This window comes from Solea senegalensis, linkage group LG20 (genome assembly GCF_019176455.1).
Source record: "Solea senegalensis isolate Sse05_10M linkage group LG20, IFAPA_SoseM_1, whole genome shotgun sequence".
In the NCBI taxonomy this organism is placed as follows: Eukaryota; Metazoa; Chordata; class Actinopteri; order Pleuronectiformes; family Soleidae; genus Solea; species Solea senegalensis.
In genome coordinates, this window is record NC_058039.1 from 9,933,898 (window position 1) to 9,943,737 (window position 9,840).

Genomic DNA, 9,840 nt, shown 5'->3' on the forward strand with positions numbered 1-9,840 from the left:
GCAGGAAAAGCACACATCTCCATTTATATGAATGTAATACCTAAGCTGAAATCAGGACATTTCTGTAATATTAATTCCACGTGCATCCCTTCCCTGCAGTCTTAAGCTCCGCCATAAATCATGCCAATGTTTCTAGCTTTTATTGCCGCGCATCCAGCCACAGAAGCGAAACGGAGCAGAAGTAACAGCAACAGATGACTGTGAAATTGACGTTCCCGTTTTCACAGAAAATCAAACCAACAGGAGCATTCACCGACGTAAAGTTCAAATCTGATTCCCAGTCGGGACGTAAAAAAAAGAAAGGCGGAGGAACATGCATCGCACAAAACTGCTGCAGCTGTGCCGCACATATTGCAACACTTGAATAGCAGCTTTAGTCACATCCTATGACCACGTCGACTCGCTCCCTAGTTTAAGCGAAGTAAACTTCAGTGACTCCTGCTTCTCCATAAACATCTTCACCAGTGTACACAGAGCCAGCAGCGCACTCCTGAGGTGAGACATCTCTGGCAGCATGGAACGAAGAATGAAAGCCTGACCCCCGGCTCCAAAAACACAGTCCTATTCATCATGAAATAAAAACGGTGAAACATGGGGAACTCTCACCTATGACACTGCAGTGTTTTTCAAATCACGCATTTTAGCCTGGCTCATCCTTCAAGGTCCAAAACAGCCAATGTCAGCAGTCAATAGCAGAAAGTTTTCTACTCTTTGACCGCTTTGGACCGATATCATGTTCATTCTTATTATTCTTGACTCGTGTGATTTGTTTTTGCCAAGAGAGTGTGAGGTAGCAGGATAAATACTACTGGAAAACCTGAGGAGTAATCACAGCATTAGTCTACATGCCAGTGTGTCCCTGGGCAAGACGTTTAACCCCGTGTTGCTTCTGACGGCTTGTGTGTCTGAATGTTCGAGCGAATGGATGAAGGGCAAAGCAGCTGTGAAGGTTGGAACTTTCCACGTTTGGCGTCGTCTCGTCCACGAACATGTCAACTATGATGCACGCGCAGACAAAAGGAGCAGGTGACATTTGACGTCCTTGCATGTCCGTATTAATAAAACATGGAGCAGATACTTGATTAACATCGAGGAATAACAACAGACAGACGACAGCGTGCTGACCTTCCCAGGGATGATGAGTCTCACTTACATGACCGTGTGTGTGTGTGTGTGGTTTATACAGTCATATCATGCGTGCGTGCGTGCATTTATTCAGTGTGGAAATGGTTTTCCTGCGGTGACTGGCCGCAGCGCAGCAGAGCCTCACATGCATTTCGTTGTCCAATATCCAGCACAAGTTAAAGAAGCACAGATGTGCACCTCTCCCGTTCATCCATCGCTTTCAACTGGACGTAAAGCTTTAAGAAGCTCATACAACATCACACACACTCCTCTAAAGGCCTGTATTTGATTTTTTTCTTCTTCTTTTTTTTATCTCAGACAGACCGTTTTCTCTCTCTCAGACCTCTTGCTCCTGTCCCTTGAAATTGAGATCAGATTTGCCGCTTGCTTGATCAACCGCTCACCGCTCTCTGACCAGAGAGAAGGCGGACAGGCAGACAGGCAGGCAGACAGACAGACAGACAGACAATGTGTGGGATGATGAATGACAAACTTATCTCAGAAAGCAGCCAGACCTGTTACCGACCAAATCCCAATTCACTGCAGGGCATTGTGTATAACTCAGAGAGTCTGCCTGCACATTTTCTCTCCATTGCTCTCTTTCTCATTCTGTGCCGTTTCTGCCTCCCTTTCTTTGACAGCCTGACTGAGTGTCTGTTGCTATTCTTGTCTCCCTCTGAACTGCACGGCGTATCAGCGCTCTGTATATGTGCTCAGGAGCCCTTGTTCCTCAGTCATAACTGCTCGCCGAAGCCACTTCACTCACCATTGCCTCCTCTGACAAAGCCCCAGATGACACGAGCCATTACTCCAAACACGGTTATGTAAACACAAAGGAATCCCCACATGAAGCACCCTAATTTAGCCACAGACATCTTCAAGGCAGGCACTTCAGTTTCTGCTCTGCTTCTGCCACAATCTGGAGACCGAGGTGAGGTGAGACAGGCAGCGTTCAGTAATGATTTTGGCTTCTATTGTTTCCGGCTTGCGGTCCAGTCTGTCCATGTAGGAATGCTTGTTTTCCCTCCTCAGTGACTTTGCTAATATAATCAATATGAGGGGCGAGCGCATGCTGGGGCAGTTTAAAGCGGTGTCAGAAATTCTCACCGAGAAAAATCCTGTTGTGGATTTGGCTTGTGAAATTCTACATCTAATGCAAAGTCAACAGTGCTTTTCTTAGAAACAGAAACAGCAGCTTCGGTCTCGCTCGCCACACGGTGCTGCGTTTTCGGTAAGTGTGGCATAATGATTAATACGGCAAGTGCAGAGAAGTGGCACGCGCTGACCTTTCCTTTGCGTGACTACTTATGTGCAGTATGTGCTGCATGGATGCTCCTGTGTGTGTGTGTGTGTGTGTGTGTGTGTGTCCTACTGTGTTTTTAATGAGCAGCTATATTCATCACTGGGAATGAAACAGATGTCTCTCCATTTTTTTGTCCTTTGATTATCGTTTCTGAAGAGAAGCAGGAGCCTGCACACACCCGTGTGTGTGTGTGTGTATACTTGTATTTGTTTAGCTCTTTAGGACCTTTTCTGGCATAAACACTGACCTTGTCAGGACCAGTAGTCCTAATGGAGACCAAAACCAGGTCCTAACAGAACCTAATTGCCGAGGAGCTGGTTTAGTTCAGGGCTAAGATCTGAATTGTGGGTAAGGCTGTCCAAATGAAAGGAAGTCAATGTAGTGTCCTCCAATAGAATAGTATGCACACGTGTGTGTGTGTGAGACCTTTCTTCAGAACATTTACAGCAGCAAATGGTATAAACATCTGTCTTCACTGATGGAGCCCTCTGTGAATTTGCATTGGTTTGCCATGGAGATTCATTTGCAGCTGACTATTACATCCCTGTGCTTTACAATGTATGAATAAAACACCTGTGCAACACAACACAACACAACACAACATGGGTGTGAGTGACATGTTGCATTTCATATGCATTTATTTCCCCTTTGCCCAAAAATCATCTACCCTGTGCTGAGAGCAACCCGTGTAAACGCTCCCCACGACACGGCATGAGTCCACCCACAGCGTGAACGCAAACATAAAAAACAAGATTGAATTCATATTGCGTCATCAGTCACGACAAAATCCAAGAGTAAAAAAAAAAGAAGAAGAAGACATGTATTAATGAGACTGACAGAACAGAACATGTGTTGTTGTTTTTTCTCTTGATTCTTCCAGCAGCTGCTTAAAGAAGTTAACACTCACAGGAGGGAAAAAGAACAGAGTCAGAGACTTACCGTACTTAGAAACTGCACATAAAGACACAGAAGCCCGGTGTTTGGTGTCTTCCCTCGAAAGAATGACTGGATGCGTCTGCGCTCCAAGCCGATTCAACGCAGTGTCAGGTACAAAATAATAATAATAATAACAATAATAAATAAAAAAAGAAAACTTTTTGTTTTCTACTCCAGCCTCAAGGAAAACAAAGAAATGAAATACTGCTGTGGCCGCGTCTTTTTTTTTTATGACATGAATGAATAGGCGGCGGTGCGCGCGGTGGAGAGCGCGGGGCAGCGCGCCACTCTGCAGCCGTTGTGAGCGGTGACAGTCAACTGCCCGGTAATCCAAGTGCGTTTAACAGCCTCTCCCGTTTGCGCAGACGAGCGTGTGGCGGCGGAGCTCCTCCTCGTCGTATCTCTGCTCCTGTGCGTTAAAGACACACACAGCGAGGAGGAGAAAGGAGCAGCTTCTCCTCCACATCAGCTTGTGCGCGCTCGGGCTGCTGCTGGACTGGACGCTCCTTTTGGACACTAATCACACGAAGGGGAAATGACAGCACATGTGATTCAACACTTAAATGTGACCTTGACACAACGTGACAATAGCCTTTAACATCACCCTGCAGTTTTATTAAGATGTGGTTCAATTGAAGGAGAGTAGTATTGTGGCATGCTGCAATATTCTGCTGAAGTGGGCTATAAGGGAATACTGTTGTTTGTTCTACATGTCAAAATATCATCTGTAAAAAAAAAAATCAAGATTTCCCACCTGATGACTGTCCAAAGCACCACAGCCTCATACTTCTATAGTGCACACCCTGCCCCACAGTCATCCATATGATGTGATAGCAAATATTTATCCGACCAGACCACTCTGACACTCGGCCGTCTGCGGTGATGCACCGTGTGTGTGCTGCAGCATTCTGTCACAGGCGGTGTTAAAATGTTCATCCATCTCCTGCAGGATTGGGCCACGTTGGCCAGCCTTTGCTCCCCATGTGCGTCATGTGGGTTTCCGGGGGCCTAAGACCTTTGCCCCCTTGCTGCCACTGGCCTTCCGTGCTCAGACACTTTCGGGATGAAGCTGAGTTACCAACCACTGTTCGCTACAAACACTCCACAAGATCAGCCTGTATGGAGGCACTTCGATGTGCAGTCTTCACAGTTTGGCCCTTCTCAAAGTCCCTATGGTCTTACTTTCAACATTTCCACACAAAAAAATCTATATCGTTCACTGAGTCAGCTTGATGAGATCTTGGCAGATGTCCAGTGTTTCAAATTGTGCTCCAGATTAGAGACTAGCTAGTGTTTTGCGAGGGGATATTACTATAGGTGAACCTGTTTTTTAAATAATAATAATCTAAATTACTGTGTGTATAATAGAATCCCCCTTGATGATTGCATGATGGTAATTTGATTTCTGGAAGCCAGACTTGGCATCTCGAAGCTGGTGCGGTGTATAAGGGAGAAAACATCTGCGGCTACTTTGGAAACAATTAGTAAGCGTCTTCTTTGTGTTGCCTTTGTTGTGCGACAACTTTCTCTCTGTGCTTAATTACAAAGCAAGCACTGTTTGTCAGCAGCTCATGTCATTTCAAATTGAACACTCATTTCTCTTCTTCTCCTTAAACACACACACACACACACACACAGAGACACATGTCAGTGGTAGACATGTAGCTGCATATTTATTACACATTATACCAGTGAAAGACACAATAAGCCTATCATCTCTAAAGCCAGGAGATCTGAAAACAGGCAGTGCCACCACCTCCAAACCAAAAAAAAGAGGAAACCTCCATCCAGACAAGAGTGGACATCACAAAAACACAACAAATATGACCTTTCTTGAGAAATATAAGTGCAATTTCTACAATATTATGCCTAAATTTACCATTTACACATGTGCACTACAACCTATAGATCACAGGCACAAACATTTAGTCCCAGGTAACTGGAAGTGAGAAATAACGATTTTAACAAATTTGTCCTGTGGGCCGGTTCTGTCCCGCTTGCCGTACGTTTGACACCCCTGCTTTAGTTCCACCCGATATAAGGATGTAAGTTTCCTGGCAAACAATGATTAACAGCATCTGTATTATGGTTGTTATTTCATGTCTTTTTTCCCTTACCTGATTTTTGTTTTTGATGCAAACATCTGGACATCAGTCTCGTGGCAAATCCCCCCCTTTCGCAGAACCACTGTGACTCGTCGCATGTGAAGCCCCAGAACGCTGCAGTGTTGAGCTCAGAGGAGAGAAGTGACTCTCCATTATGGTCAGTTGTGGTGATGAGGGAAGGTGGAGGATGATGGAGGAAAATTGAGCTGGAGAAACGCCTGCTTTGTGGGACATGGTGTGTGGTTATTAAACCAGAGTATAATGAGGCCCGAGACAAGGCCCTGCGAGTTCGGTGCCAGTGCGCTGTCTGTGCACAGTTTGTATTTAATAGGACGTCACTGCATCACATCCTGCCGCGGAGAATGTAATTATTTTTTGTCCTGGAGCTGGAGAAATCCCAATTTGTATGGCAGATGAGCACAAGTTGTCTCTCTCATTTGAATTGTTTTTTTCAGTGTTTTAGCCTTTTTTTAGCGCAGTGTTTTGTTTTGCTTTCACCCACCTCTTACTGTTTTGGTTCATGAACCACCAGTCACACACGCAATGAGCTTGTAGCCACAGTGTTGTTGCATGCTTCCCGAGGGTTGCCAACCATTCTGTAAAATAAGGATTTATTCCAGAATGCACTTTGGTCCTTATTTTTTTGACAATCAAAGTCGGTGCAAAACGATGACAGATTAGTCCGCTAATGAAGATGGCATGATTTGTACGAGAGGAAAATAAAATCCTCCTCCTGCTGTCAGGCCCTCTCCGTCTGTCTGTCATTCACTGCCGTCCAACAGAAAATGGGCACTTTTAACTGGTCGTCTGATTCACTGTGAGTCCTGTGTATTGTAGCAACAGAGACGTGGCGAGATGTGAAAGTCAAATGGCGACAGGTGCAAAAATGATTATAACTTTATTATCCCACAGGAGTTGATGTATTGTCATGTGACCAAAAACTGGACTAAGAATTTTTGTCATGTCACGTTGCATCATGTCTCTAACAGAAAAGTTGAAAATGAAAGGATTATAATATGTCAGCATTGTTTTTACACCTTGTTTCCACTGCAGCACAATGTCCATAAACTAAAAAAGTATGTTGTTGCCAGGTGTTTGTCTTAAGTTCTACTTTTAGGGTTTTATAATTTGACACTATAACCAGGAGGAACAGTTACAGCAATCCTCCATCATATTACATTGAACTTGCACCTGTCCTTTACTACCACCTTAACGCACAACTACACCTTTTAAGATTCAGTCCAAGCAGAATAATCATTTCATCGACTCACTCATAAACCAAAATATGTGCACCACACATGCTCATATCTGCGATTGGTTTCCAGAAGTATGTCCCATTTCATTTTACAGCAGGCGCCACAAAAGACAGATTAGTCCTTCACCTTCACTCCGATCGCAATCTGCTTCGTCAGGACTTCTTTTGCTCCCGTGCTCCACCCACTCATGGGTTGGCATGTTGTGTCCATGTTATTATGCGAGTCTGTTGCAAACTGCTGAACAGGCGGTCAGTGAGAAGTCTAGTAGTTGAAGCATAGAGTCAGCGTGATGGAGGAAAGGGGCCGTAGTTCAGACTAATGTGTTTATATTTATTTTTAATTTCAACCCCCGAAGTAGCTGGAAGAGAAGCAAAGTCATCCGTATTAATTTGCTCGACTCGAATCATTTTTGATCTTGCCAACCACAAAAAGCTGTCGATTTTATGAACAGCAATGAGTCATGTTCTAGTGGAAATAACAGCCTGCCACACAAAATAGTTTTCTCTCTTTTTTCCTGTTAAATCATTCAAAGTAGAGTCTGCTTAAGAAAGTGTCCACTGTAGCCACAGCGGAGTGATGTTAGGAGCAGGGTTTGTGGATGAGGGAGTGGAATCATTATTAGTGTTTCTACATGCATGTCCATATGCAACACACGGATATAAAAAGACAATCTCTGTGAATAATATGACAATGTTCACCTGTGAGGGCTTGATGTGTGTGTGTCTGACCCCCAGATGGACAGTGAGGGGAAAAAAATAATCCAGATTCTCATCACATCAGTCTGAGGTGTGTGTGACAGAAGAGGAAGAGAGGGATGGCCAGAGATTTCTCCACTTGACACAACAAAGGGTGATAAATGTTGGGGAAACTCTAATGCCAAAAAGCCATCTGACATGTTTGGTCTACGGTTTTAAACAGACCCGAACGCTGACATCCCAGAAACAGAGTCTTAAAATAAAAGAAATCAGTTCACTCTGTGGTTCAGGGTCTGTCAGCAGGTTTGGTCCCTTTATTTTTTTGTGCTACATGCTTGAAACCGGTCAATGTATACGTGAGAGGTCGCACGCAAACCCTGTTTGATATTCTGCTCGGCACATTTATAAACCACATCCTGTCATATTAGCGAGGGAGTTTTCATGAACGGTGACAAACTATCCCACAGACTAGGCATTTTTCTGTTGGTGATCATGTCACAGATAATGTATTGTTTCCTGTTTCCTGTATTGGAACACTGAACTGGACTGATTTGTCTAAAAACTACACAGTTCTAATGTAAGGGTAGAGTCGGTGTGAAATGTGTCCGTGTCAGAAGTGTGACCAGTATTACAAATAAATAAATGATTTTTAAAACTCCCCGTGTAATCAGTCAGTGTTTTTTGTTTTTTTTTAATTCTTTGATGCTGCCAAAGCTGCGAGAGCGCTCGAAGCGTTTCATCAAACAGAGTCCACCTACAGACACACACTGGTAGAATAAACGCTGCTGAGTCATCATCTCAACTGCATGACGTGGGCTGCTCTAGTATTCTGAAGCATCATATTAGAGGGGTGTTTTTATGGTCCCACACATTTTTACAATAAGTGCTTTTTAATTGCAATTTAATTTAGTGTAATTCCACCCTACAATAGGAGTTGCTGACATTAATGAGATATTTCAATTTGCCACCAGGGGGCATCTTGAACTACTTTCCCTACAACACGACTGAGCTGCAAACTCAGCTTGAACTGCAGTGTGTTTTGCTCATGCATTAGGATTTTGTATTCCGTAACCACCTAACTACACGACCACGGTGACGTTTGATATCTTCCTATATAAAAACGACACGCACGTTTAATCTCATCTCATCATGAGAGGCACGTTTCAGTGGGAACTCGACTTAATCACCGTCAAAACGAGAGAGACAAAATTGAGTAGCTTAATGCTGTGCAGATAATGAAATAACCAGAGCGGGATCCGATCATTTGGAGCCCTCTGAGCCACACCACAGTCATTTATTATCAGTACTATATTAACACTCATTAATGGTCCAGGACAGAGCGATGTTATAATTGCAATTTACACTTGTCATGTTTGGCGGTTAAACCCTGAGATCATGTTTGTGCACAGCTTAATAAGACTCTGCAAAGGATTTGTAATCATTTATTTATCGGTATTTAATATTGGACAGCTTTACAGAAAGACTGGAAGGTTTATATCTCGTAAAATCAGCAGTTGAGGCGCTTACTTTCCTTTCAAACCGTCTGAATCGGCCATTATGTACAAAGTGGGAGAGTCATGAACTACAAAGACGTATTGCATGAGATTCAACACACACCTCTTAAATATTCCATTCTTTTTTTTGTATTGACCTAATAGTGCAAATGGGGGAAATGCAGTTTACCTCAAAAGACAGGAGATCAAAATAACCAAAATTGCCCAAAACGACCTGCTCCACCACACGCTGCAGTCATGATTTAAAGAGGACACCTGGCTGAGCAGCGTGAGGAGGACATGCTCTTTTAAATTGCTACCTAACAGTTGATTTAGCTGTGGCTGTGAATAGCAAAGGGCCCTCATCTCACATGTTTTACTGCCATTTATAGCCAAGCCAGACGGATGAGCAGTTTCCTTTTATCTTCTTCCATCAATATCTATTGCCTGAAAAATCACACAACGCTCCAGCTGAACAAAAGAGATTTCGGTCGTTCTGGTTAGAAATGAACAACCTCACGTTCTCACTGAGGTAACAGAAGAACAGGAGAATGCTCAACTGGTGCTGTTTACCGAAAGAAAATGAAAATCCTTTCCATACATGCACTCAGGTTAACCTTCATTAAAAGCATAACGCTCACTCTAATTACGTTGCAGTTTCTGATTGACATGCAGCAGCGTTCTTATGAACGGATAGATTGCTTCCTCGTTGATTCAAGTCTGTACTGAAGCAGCCCAGATAGGCTTTAATGTCTTATAGAGTATTGAAAGATAACACTGTAAGACGGCAAACATTAGCAACGGATGGAGGATAAGTGATAACAGTGAGAGCGAGAGAAGGTGAGGACCCAGCTGTGTGCTTCAAATAATTGTAATGTACACTTTTTTTTGAGGTCACCGTTACTTCTAGAAATGGATGCATGTGAG

At 43.6% G+C, this 9,840-nt stretch overlaps 1 protein-coding gene across 1 annotated transcript in view; it reads right to left on the reverse strand.

The window, feature by feature from the left end:
• Positions 1–3,521, reverse strand: part of calcr (calcitonin receptor) — a 48,169-nt gene extending 44,648 nt beyond the window's left edge. Inside the window, 1 exon segment of the mRNA XM_044051977.1 lies at positions 3,368–3,521. The gene's annotated coding sequence lies outside the window, so the exon portion shown is untranslated.
• Between the last annotated feature and the right edge of the window lie 6,319 nt (positions 3,522–9,840).